Consider the following 9,908-nt stretch of genomic DNA (forward strand, 5'->3'; position numbering starts at 1 on the left):
CTCTAACTGCTCAGGTGTTTAAGGTTTGATTCTCTCAATTCTCTACTAAGCTTGATTTCTAAGACTTGCTCTTCATCTAACAATCAACAAAAATTTAATGCACAAGAATACATATTAAGAGGTCTTTTCAAGGGTTGTAATAGGGTTAGGGTCAAGGTAGGATTGTATTTGGTTAAGTTGACTAAAATCTGAATCCTTGATTAACCCAAACTTCCCATTAACTATGTTTGCACACATATTCATGCATCCAAATTTTGAGTACAACTAATATGCATTGCTTCCACCATGTACTTTGGGGCATTTTGTCCCCTTTTATTATTTTTGCTTTTTCTTTTCTTTTTCTCATCATTCATTTTTTTTCTTTTATTTTGTTTTTCTCAATACATATGATTAAGGTATTGCATGCATAAACATGTCCTCAACATTCTTTTTCACATTTTCACAAGAATATACAACACCCAATTTTCAAACCAAACGTTTCCAAACCCAATTTCCCCACACTTAATTCATGAGCACTCTCACTAGTCTAAGCTAATCAAGGATTCAAATTAAGGACAGTATTGTTTTCCACTTAGAGTTAGTGATGAACTAAAGTAAAGAACAAAAGGGGTAAAATAGGCTCAACTTTTATTTGCAAAGGATAATGAAAGGGATAAGGTCATATGGGTATGTAAGCTTAGTGAAACAAAGGCCTCAATCACATAAGTGCACGCATACATCAAACAATGGAAATATAGAATCAAGCAAGACAAAGATCACAATTTTAGAGATAACAACACACACCAAAATAGAATATTGGTTGATAAAATGCAACCAATCAAATAGGTTCAAAAGCTCACTAGTTTTGTGTGTTCGAGCTCTAAAACCATGTTCCAAAACAAATTTCTTCAAGCAATGTTCAACAAAAATTTTAATTCAAATTAGTGCAATGCTATAAAATAGTATCTTGAAAAAGAATTTATCACTTCAACCAAGTAGTACCTAAATGCAAGTAAGTAACCGCTCATGCAATATATTATGCAATGCAACAACTAACTAACAAAGAAAATTAAACATTGGTGTTGAAAAGAAAGTAACTAACCCACGGAGTCGGTATTGACCTCCCCACACTTAACGATTGCACCGTCCTTGGTGCATGCAAAGATGTGCAAGTGGACGGGTTGCAACAACTGCAACTGCTGAGCTTCTTGAAAGGATTGTGTAGATGGACTTGTTGTTTGCCCCATTTAGAGTCTTTTTCTTCTCCTTCTTGGTGGCTATCCTGAAAGAAGAGAAAAAGGAAAAAGAATAACCCACAAACAAAGATATGAAAACAAATAAGATATGGGTGGGCTAATGCCAGAGACTAATGAGGTTATCAACTACATGGTAGCTGCAACATGCAAGTGAGAATGCAATATAAGCAAATGGCAAATCAATAGTGCAAGAATTGCAATGGGGAGAGAGAGTGGGTCATGAAAGACAATATAAGTTCATATCAATGCAAAAGGGATACAAATGTCACAAAAGATTAGCATTGACCTATAAATAATATCACCCAACAACATAAAACAAGTCACTAAGCACCAAAATAATGCAAGAAAAATACAATAGTGGAATAAGAACATTTAGCACCAATGGAAAAATAATAAACTTAGAAAAGAAAATAAAAACATGCACAAAGTTAAAATGCAATGAATGAAAGTATGTAAATGCAATGAGGAAAAGAAAATGAGAAAGAATAAGGAGGAGAAGAAAGTAGGAAAGAAGGAGGAAAGAATAAGAAAGGAGAGAAGAAAGTAGAAAAATGGAATCTGCAAACCGACGCATAAGCGTCGCCCACGCGTACGTGTGGGTGATAAACCCCAATTTTGTGGTTTATCTTGTGCTTATTTTGGGGGATTTTATCACCTTTTCTCACATTTATTCAATGAAATAGAATGGTTTTGCAATTCTCCCTTGATTTGTGCTTAAATGTGAAAACATGCTTTTTAGGCCCTAAAATTGGTGATTTTAATTCACTTTAATTCCATTCAATGCCTTGATATGTTTGTTGAGTAATTTCAGGTTCATAAGGCAAGTATTGGATGGAAGAAGTGAGAAGAAAAGCATGCAAAGTGGGAGAACTCATGAAGAAATGAAGGAACCGTAAAGCTGTCAAGCATGACCTCTTCACACTCAAACGACCATAACTTGAGCTACAGAGGTCCAAATGAGGCGGTTCTAGTTGCGTTGGAAAGCTAACATCCGGGGATTCGAAATGATATAAAATTTGCTATATTTTGCCTGACGCATAGGGGCGCGCGCGCGCACAGATGCTATCCGTGGCCCACCTTAATGAAATCGCCCCCAGCGATTTTGCAGCTCATTTTGGGCCTAATCCAACCCATTTCTGATGCTATTGAACCCAAGGATTGAAGGGGGAATGGAGGGAAGTAGTCATAGTTTAGTTTTCATCATGTTTTAGGCTAGAATTCTAGAGAGAGAAGCTCTCCCTTCTCTCTAGAATTTAGGGTAGTTTAGGTTTACTTTTCTTAAATTCATCTTTCAATTCTTGTTTTGATTTAGTTTTCTCTTTTAATTTCTTGTTGTTACACCTTTGTTCTTCTATTTCTTGTTGTTAATTCCCCTATTTTGCCATTTTTATGTTTATGAACCATTGTTGAATCTTGATTTCTTTTAATGCAATTTTATGTTTCCATATCTCTTTTATGTTGATCTTGATTGCTATTGTTGATTTCTTGTTTGTAGTAGTCATGGGTTTCACTAATTTTAGCATTTTATGATGTTTACTTTTCTTGCACTCTAAGTGTTTGTTAAAATGTTTCCTTTAGTTTTTGAGTAGTTTTCTTGACTCTTGGCCTAGGCTAAGGGAATTGAGTGACCTTGAGTCATTGGGTCTCATTGAATTGGTGATTTGAGAACCCTTGGTGATCAATTTGATACTCATTGACGCCAACCCACTACTAATCTAATTAGTAGGTAGGTTGGGACTTATGGGTTGATGTGATCAAAGCCATTTGACGTACTTCAAGTCTAGGAGTAGATATTACGTACTTAAGACTTTTGGAAGTAGACTTAATGAGCTTGGCCTCTCATAATTATCAATATATGGTTTGTAGACAAGGATAATGATCTCAATTACCTATGTCTAGCCAAGAGTTCTTTTCCTTTATCTTATTAGTTCTTATCATTTACTTTTTTGCTATTTACTTTTTCTTGCCATTTACTTTTCTTGCAAAAATATAAAACCAACCCCCTTACCCCCTTTGTAGCCAATAATTGAGCATTTCATTGCAACTCCTTGTGAGACGACCCGAGGTTTAAATACTTCGGTTAATTTTCATTGGGGTTTGTTACTTGTGACAACTCAAATTTTTGATGTGGGAATTGTTTGTTGGTTTAGAACTATGCTTACAACGAAGTTATTCTTTCTATAAGAAGAAATTCTAAACCGACACGACAAAACTCATTATCAGTGGGTTAGCAGAGGAAAAGGCGACGAGTAAGCGTCGCTCACGCTTATGCGTGGGTGAGCAAAAATCCAGGTGACGCGTAAGCATCGATCACACATACGCGTGACATCTCGTCATGCCAAACGCATGATTCCAGCATAGTACCAGCACAACTCTCTGTTCAATATATCAAGTTACACCGAATTTCGTATCACGCGTACGCGTCTCTGACGTACATGCGTGGAATGACAAAATTCTTAGTGATGCGTATGCGTTGGTCACTCGTACGCGTGGGATGGGTTGTGCACCAAGCACTCCTCCCGCGCAGTTCCAGCGCAACTCTCTGTTCAATATACCAGAGAGAAAAAATTGCATCGACGCGTATGCGTTGGTCATGCGTACGCATCACATCCCCCTTTTTTTTAACTAACAAGCTACCAAAGTAAAGCCAAACTTTATTAAATAAGTGAAAACCAATAAACCCAACTAAAATAGAAAATTCAACTTATTACCAACATAAATAAAAGAGAAAATAGGAAGAATTTACCATGGTGGGTGTCTCTCACCTAGCACTTTTAGTTAAAGTCCTTAAGTTGGACATTTGGTGAGCTCCTTGTCAGGGTGACTTATGCTTGAACTCTTCCTTGAATCTCCACCAATGTTTGTAATTCCAATAGCCTCTGGAATCCCAAACTAGGTGCATAAAGCCTTCAAGCAAGTTAAAGCAAGTGACAAGGCCCCAAGAGTGTTGATTGTTGGAATGAACTCCGGAGTTCCAAACCTTGCTTTTACACCCGTCTTTTTGTTGATCATCATTTCTCCACTTGGGTGATAAGCAAGATGAATTCTCAATGAAGCCTCCAAACAACTTCCTAGACCCATTCAATGTAGCATGACTCCAACCTTTACAATTCAACCTTGATGGTCTAACCATAATGAGCTTCAGTTGTTGTTTCCAACCACTAACCCTCTCTCTTGTACTCTTAAAGCCACAAATATTCCTAAGTTGACCATCCATCTAAAGCAAACCATATTCAAGTGGAATGAGAAAGCTAAAGGATATGAATTTTACCCACTTGAATGTTGTGAAGGATGATGGTGACTTAGGCGGAGAGGTCTCCAACAACTTTGGCAAGGTGATTTCAAGCTCCACTCCCTTGTGTTCTTTCTTGACAACTTCCACCTCTTTGCAAGCTTCTTCAATTTCAACCTCTTCTTCTTGGTAGCTTTCTTCCAATTCAATCTCTTTGTCATTGCTTACCAAGGGCATGGGAGGTTGTGCTTCTTCTTCTTTAATCTCCATGTCAAGTCCAATGGGAGAGGATTCAATTGTAGATAAGAATTCATCAATGATTGAATCCATCTCTTAATCAACCTCTTCAAGGTCTTCAACCATGATATGCCTTGGAGGTTGTACACCGTCCTCAACATCAATTCAAATGTCTTGGAAGGAGGCTTTATGACTTGAGTTTCCCATGGAGGTTCCGCATCTCCTAAGTCTTCAACCACTTCCTCTTCTTCGATAATTTCGGCTTCCTCCACTTGCTCTAATACAAAATCAAACTCCTCCTTGATGTCTTCCACTTCTTGACAACTTTCTTCAATTCCCACTTCCACCTTTTGGGCCTCCTCATGCTTTTCTTGAAGTATGGATGCATAGATTCGATCCATTAAATTCCTAAGATGATCCCTTCTCCCTTGTTCCATGTCACTAGCATAATTGGGATCATGTTGCTCTTGGATTGATGGATCCACACGGGATATAAGAGCTTGGAGAGTAGAGGTGAGACCAGTGAGAGTAGAGGTAAGTGTGGTTTGAAGCTCTCTTTGCCTTTGGCGAATAACATTAAAGGTATCATCTATGAGAGATTGGGGTGGATAGGAGGGTTCATTTGTTGGGAGAAAGGGCTCATAATACGAAGGTGGTTCTTCTTGATAAGGATATGGAGATGGTGTATATTGAGGTGGTGGTTCTTGGGGGTAATTGTTTTGGAATTGGGGTGGTTCTATGTATGGTTCATATGGTTCATATGGTGGTTGGTTAGGTGGATATGGATTGGGGTCGTATGGAGGTGAATAGTAAAATGGGGCTTGTGAGTATGGTTGTTGGCTATATTGAGGAGGGGGTTCATAGGTATATTGTGGTGGGTGTTGATTGTCACGAAGAGGTCCACCGTAACCATTGTCTTGGTATGCATCATGGAATGGTTCTTGCTCATAATACATTGGAGGCGGTTGTTGCCAAGAGGGTTGATCAAATCCTTGTGGCTCCTCCCATATTTGATTGTCCCATCCTTGATGCATGCCTTCATTGTAATCTCCACTTCCTACAACATAATTGTAACCACACTCGTACCCAAAGGGGTGAGAATTCATAATAGCAGATAAAAACAAAAACTAATAAAAATAAGCAACTAAGTCCTAAAACTAACAAAAACTAACAAACAAGCAAAAAGCAAATATATACAATAACCAATAATAAGGCACACATTTGCAATTCCCCAGCAACGGCGCCAAAAATTGATGGGGGAAAAATGTCGGTAAAGAATTTCACAAAAATAATTTCGTTGCTAGTATAGATCTAAACCGACAAATCAACCTCAATCAAATTTAATTTGTTTGTCATAAATACAAACTCAATAAAAGTAAACCGAAGTATTTAGACCTTGGGGTGTCTCTCAAGAAATTGCAGGGAAGTGTACTTATAATTGGTTATGGAAAAGTATATTTTTGGGGTTTTTGTAATAAGAAATTAGAATGTAAAATGGCAAGAAAATAAACTAAACTAAGATAAGTCCTAGCAAGGGTTGAGAATCGGAATTCCTATCCTCGTTGTCATTGCCAATTGTGATGTAAATTGCTCTCACCTAGTTAACCTCTAACAATTGAAGGTAAGTCAAGTGAGCAATTCAACTTGAGTTCACAAGTCCTAATCAAAGACTAGAGTTAGTGAAGCTCAAGCTAACTAACAACTTTCAATCGCCAACCAACAAGAGACTTTGACAATTCCAGAGTCTCCAAATTACTCAATCTAAGCTATGAATAGAAAAATCTAATTTAAAATCCTCCCAAGCATTTTATCAAACACTTGGAAGGCATAAAATAAAAGCATAGAAAAGTAATAAGAGAATATTAAATCTAAACAACCAATTGCAAGGAATCAATACCAACAAATGAAGAAAGAAACAATAAACATGAAATATCTCAAATTGCATTAATAGGAAATTGAATCTAACATGAAGAGTTCATAAATTAAATTGGGAAAATAGAGAAATCGATAAGAGAAGTAGATGAACTAAAATACTAGAACAATTAAAAGTAGAAGAAAAACTAAATTAAAGCAACATTGAATGGGAATTTGAGAAAAAATAAACCTAAAAACCTAAAACCTAGAGAGAGAAGAGAGACCCTCTCTCTCTAGAAAACTACATTTAGAACCTAACTAATGTGTGAATGAAAGTGTGAATGAATCATTCCTCCATTCTGCTCCACTCTACAGCCTCTAATCTTCAGTTTTGGGCTTGAAACTGGGCCAAAAACAGCCCAGAAATTGCCCCAGCGATTTCTGATACGTGCAGCACATGACGCTCTGTCATGCGTACGCGTCGCTGAAAAATTTCTAGTCACGCGTACGCTTCATCCACGCGTACACGTCGCTTAACTGCCTGGCAACTATTGCAAATTGCATATCATTTTGAAGCCCCGGATGTTAGCTTTCCAACGCAACTGAAACCGCCTCATTCGGACCTTTGTAGCTCAAATTACGATCGATTTAGTATGAAAAGGTCAGGATTGACAACTTAGCAATTCCTTCAATTTCTTTTATTCCTTCCACTTTTGCATGCTTCCTTTCCATCCTCTAAGTCATTCATGCCCTATAAACCCTGAAAACACTTAATAACAACCATATCACGGCATCGAATGGTAATAAGAGAGGATTAAAATTTAGCAAATTTCAGGCCAAAGAAGCATGTTTTCAATCATAGCACAAAATCAGGAAGAAAAATGTAAAACATGCAAATTCTGTGAATAAATGTGAGAATAATGGATAAAATCCACTCAATTAAGTACAAGATAAACCATAAAATAGTGGTTTATCACGTCACGTACTACCAAATCAAATTGATCTAAATTATATGATATTTAAATATCTAATCAAATCAATTAGTTGATATAATTAGTTTATCGTAATAACTTGTATTTAATGAGTTAAAAGAAATAAATCGGGAAACACTTACAGAAGCATGTCATGTCAGCTCCATCATTAAATACAGAAATCCAATTTTTATATAATAGAATAGATAGATTTTTCACTAACAAGTGCTCTTAAGACTTTCTTTAAAATTATTATTAGGTTTTTTTAATTTTTTTAATATATATTATTAATAAATTAAAATTTTCAATTTTTTGTTTTTTATAATTTTTTTTACTACCAAACAAGTCTAATCACACTTAAATCAAAGTGAAGATGTTCGCAATATAGAAATTACTAATTCAATAGTAATTAATCTATTATTTTATTATTTTATAATTTTTTTACTCTAAAAAATTTTTTTCTCACCTTAGTTAATGTCCTTAGGATATTTATTAAGAATTTAATTTTAATATATTAACCATATAAATTATTTTATACTTTCGTTCAATTATATATCTATTTTTTTAGATGACTATTCAAATATTAATTGTTGAAAATAGTTATTTTTACTAATATAATGATACATAATTAGATATACACATAAATCTCATTTATAGTATCATTTTATTAAAATTAAATTCTACTTATTAATAACTTCTTAAACTTTTAATTTTTATTAAAACGAAAATATTTGACAAAAAAATTAACTAAAAATAATTAAGACATGTCTTATTTATTGTTTATTAATTATTGTAACAATTAATAAAATAATTTATATATAATAAATAAAACAAATTCTAATATTTTTTTTTAATATTAATATTATCGTTATTAGAAATGGTAATTATGTGGTTTGACTTTAATAATGAAATAATTACAAAATTAATTAGGTGCCATAACAAGAAGTACCCTCCTTTTATTTTGATAAAATGTAATTAATTTTAGTATATTGTAATAAATAAATAAATATTAAAAAACTATTAAAATTTATTATTTTTTATTATCACTTAACCATCAAATCAATTTGCTTTATTCTAATAACGCACTCTAGCATTCTTCTATGCCATCAAAGGCGTATATATATGGATAGACATGTATAAGTTGTTTCATGTACCTAACAAGGCAAATCTGAAGAGTGAAAGCTGCTCAAGCTAATAAGAATTAAGATGAAAGCCTTTACTTATGTTCTCATCGTTTTCTTTATTTTTTCCGTTGGCATCGGTATGTTTTAGTTATCTAAGAAATAAGGTTTAATTTTTCTTATCCTGTTGCACGAAAATAAGATTATTTGCCTTATAATTTATTTTATTGTTAAAAAGAAGAATGATTTTTTATAAAAGTAATTGGAAACTGATTTATGTTTATTTACTTATAAAATTTTATTATTTTCAATTTTTCTTAATAACATCCTGAAGCTAAAAATATTAAAAATAAAAATAAAAAATATTTTCTCAAATCAAATAAACACTAAAGATACATTTGATTTGTATTTTTATTTTTAATATTCTCCCTTTTAAAAATTTTATGATAGAATAGGGAAAAAATAACTAAAATAATAAAATCTTATTTTTGTATTTTTATTTTCTATTGTTTTTACAAAATTTAAAAAGTAACAAACACAAATCAAACATGCATATTCTTTAAGCATAGTTTAATTTTAACATCAAAGTACTAATGGTTTTATATGGTTGATGTGTAATATGCATAGACAATGAAAGGTTGTTGAAAATATCAGAGGCAAAAGAGTGTCAACAAACACAGAGTGAAGGAGGCTGTATAGAAAACACATGCAACAGCGACTGCAGGAGAATACATGGAGGGCGAGCATCTGGTCATTGCAATGCAATAGAAGATTGTATTTGTTATTACCCATGTTAAATTTGTAGTACCCTTACTTTTACAACAGTGTCCCCTTTTCAATAAATATTTAAATAATGGGTAATTGGGTAATGCAGGGATGGATCTACATGTAGAGGTGTGGGCTCCATTAAACCAATAAATAAATAAATATATATATATATATATATATGAATTTACATAATGCTTTTATTATCATAATGTGTTTGTCTCAACATTTAAAAAAAATGTGTGAAAAACTTATATTATTTATGTTCGGTAGCTCGGGTATCGGATGGGTTGGGGTGATGATTCGATTGGTGAGATGGGGATTGCCTGGTTCCGAGTTGCTGGGTTGGAGGCGGAGTAACCGACTTCCCGAGATCTTCGTATGGAGGAGGGGGTGTCACCTGCAAAGACACTACGATGCTCTAGTCAGTTAAGTGTGCAGGCAAAAAAGGGGTAAGATGATGTGTGTGACGTACCTTGGGGAGGGGTAGTCC

The 9,908-nt window shown here is 34.2% G+C and overlaps 1 long non-coding RNA gene across 1 annotated transcript; it reads left to right on the forward strand.

Moving 5' to 3' along the window:
* Positions 1-8,653: 8,653 nt before the first annotated feature.
* Positions 8,654-9,582, forward strand: LOC112740612 (uncharacterized). The gene is made up of 2 exons (XR_003171250.3): positions 8,654-8,790; positions 9,278-9,582. It is a non-coding gene; the product is annotated as an uncharacterized lncRNA (long non-coding RNA).
* Positions 9,583-9,908: the final 326 nt, after the last annotated feature.

Source organism: Arachis hypogaea, chromosome 14 (genome assembly GCF_003086295.3).
Source record: "Arachis hypogaea cultivar Tifrunner chromosome 14, arahy.Tifrunner.gnm2.J5K5, whole genome shotgun sequence".
Lineage (NCBI taxonomy): Eukaryota > Viridiplantae > Streptophyta > Magnoliopsida > Fabales > Fabaceae > Arachis > Arachis hypogaea.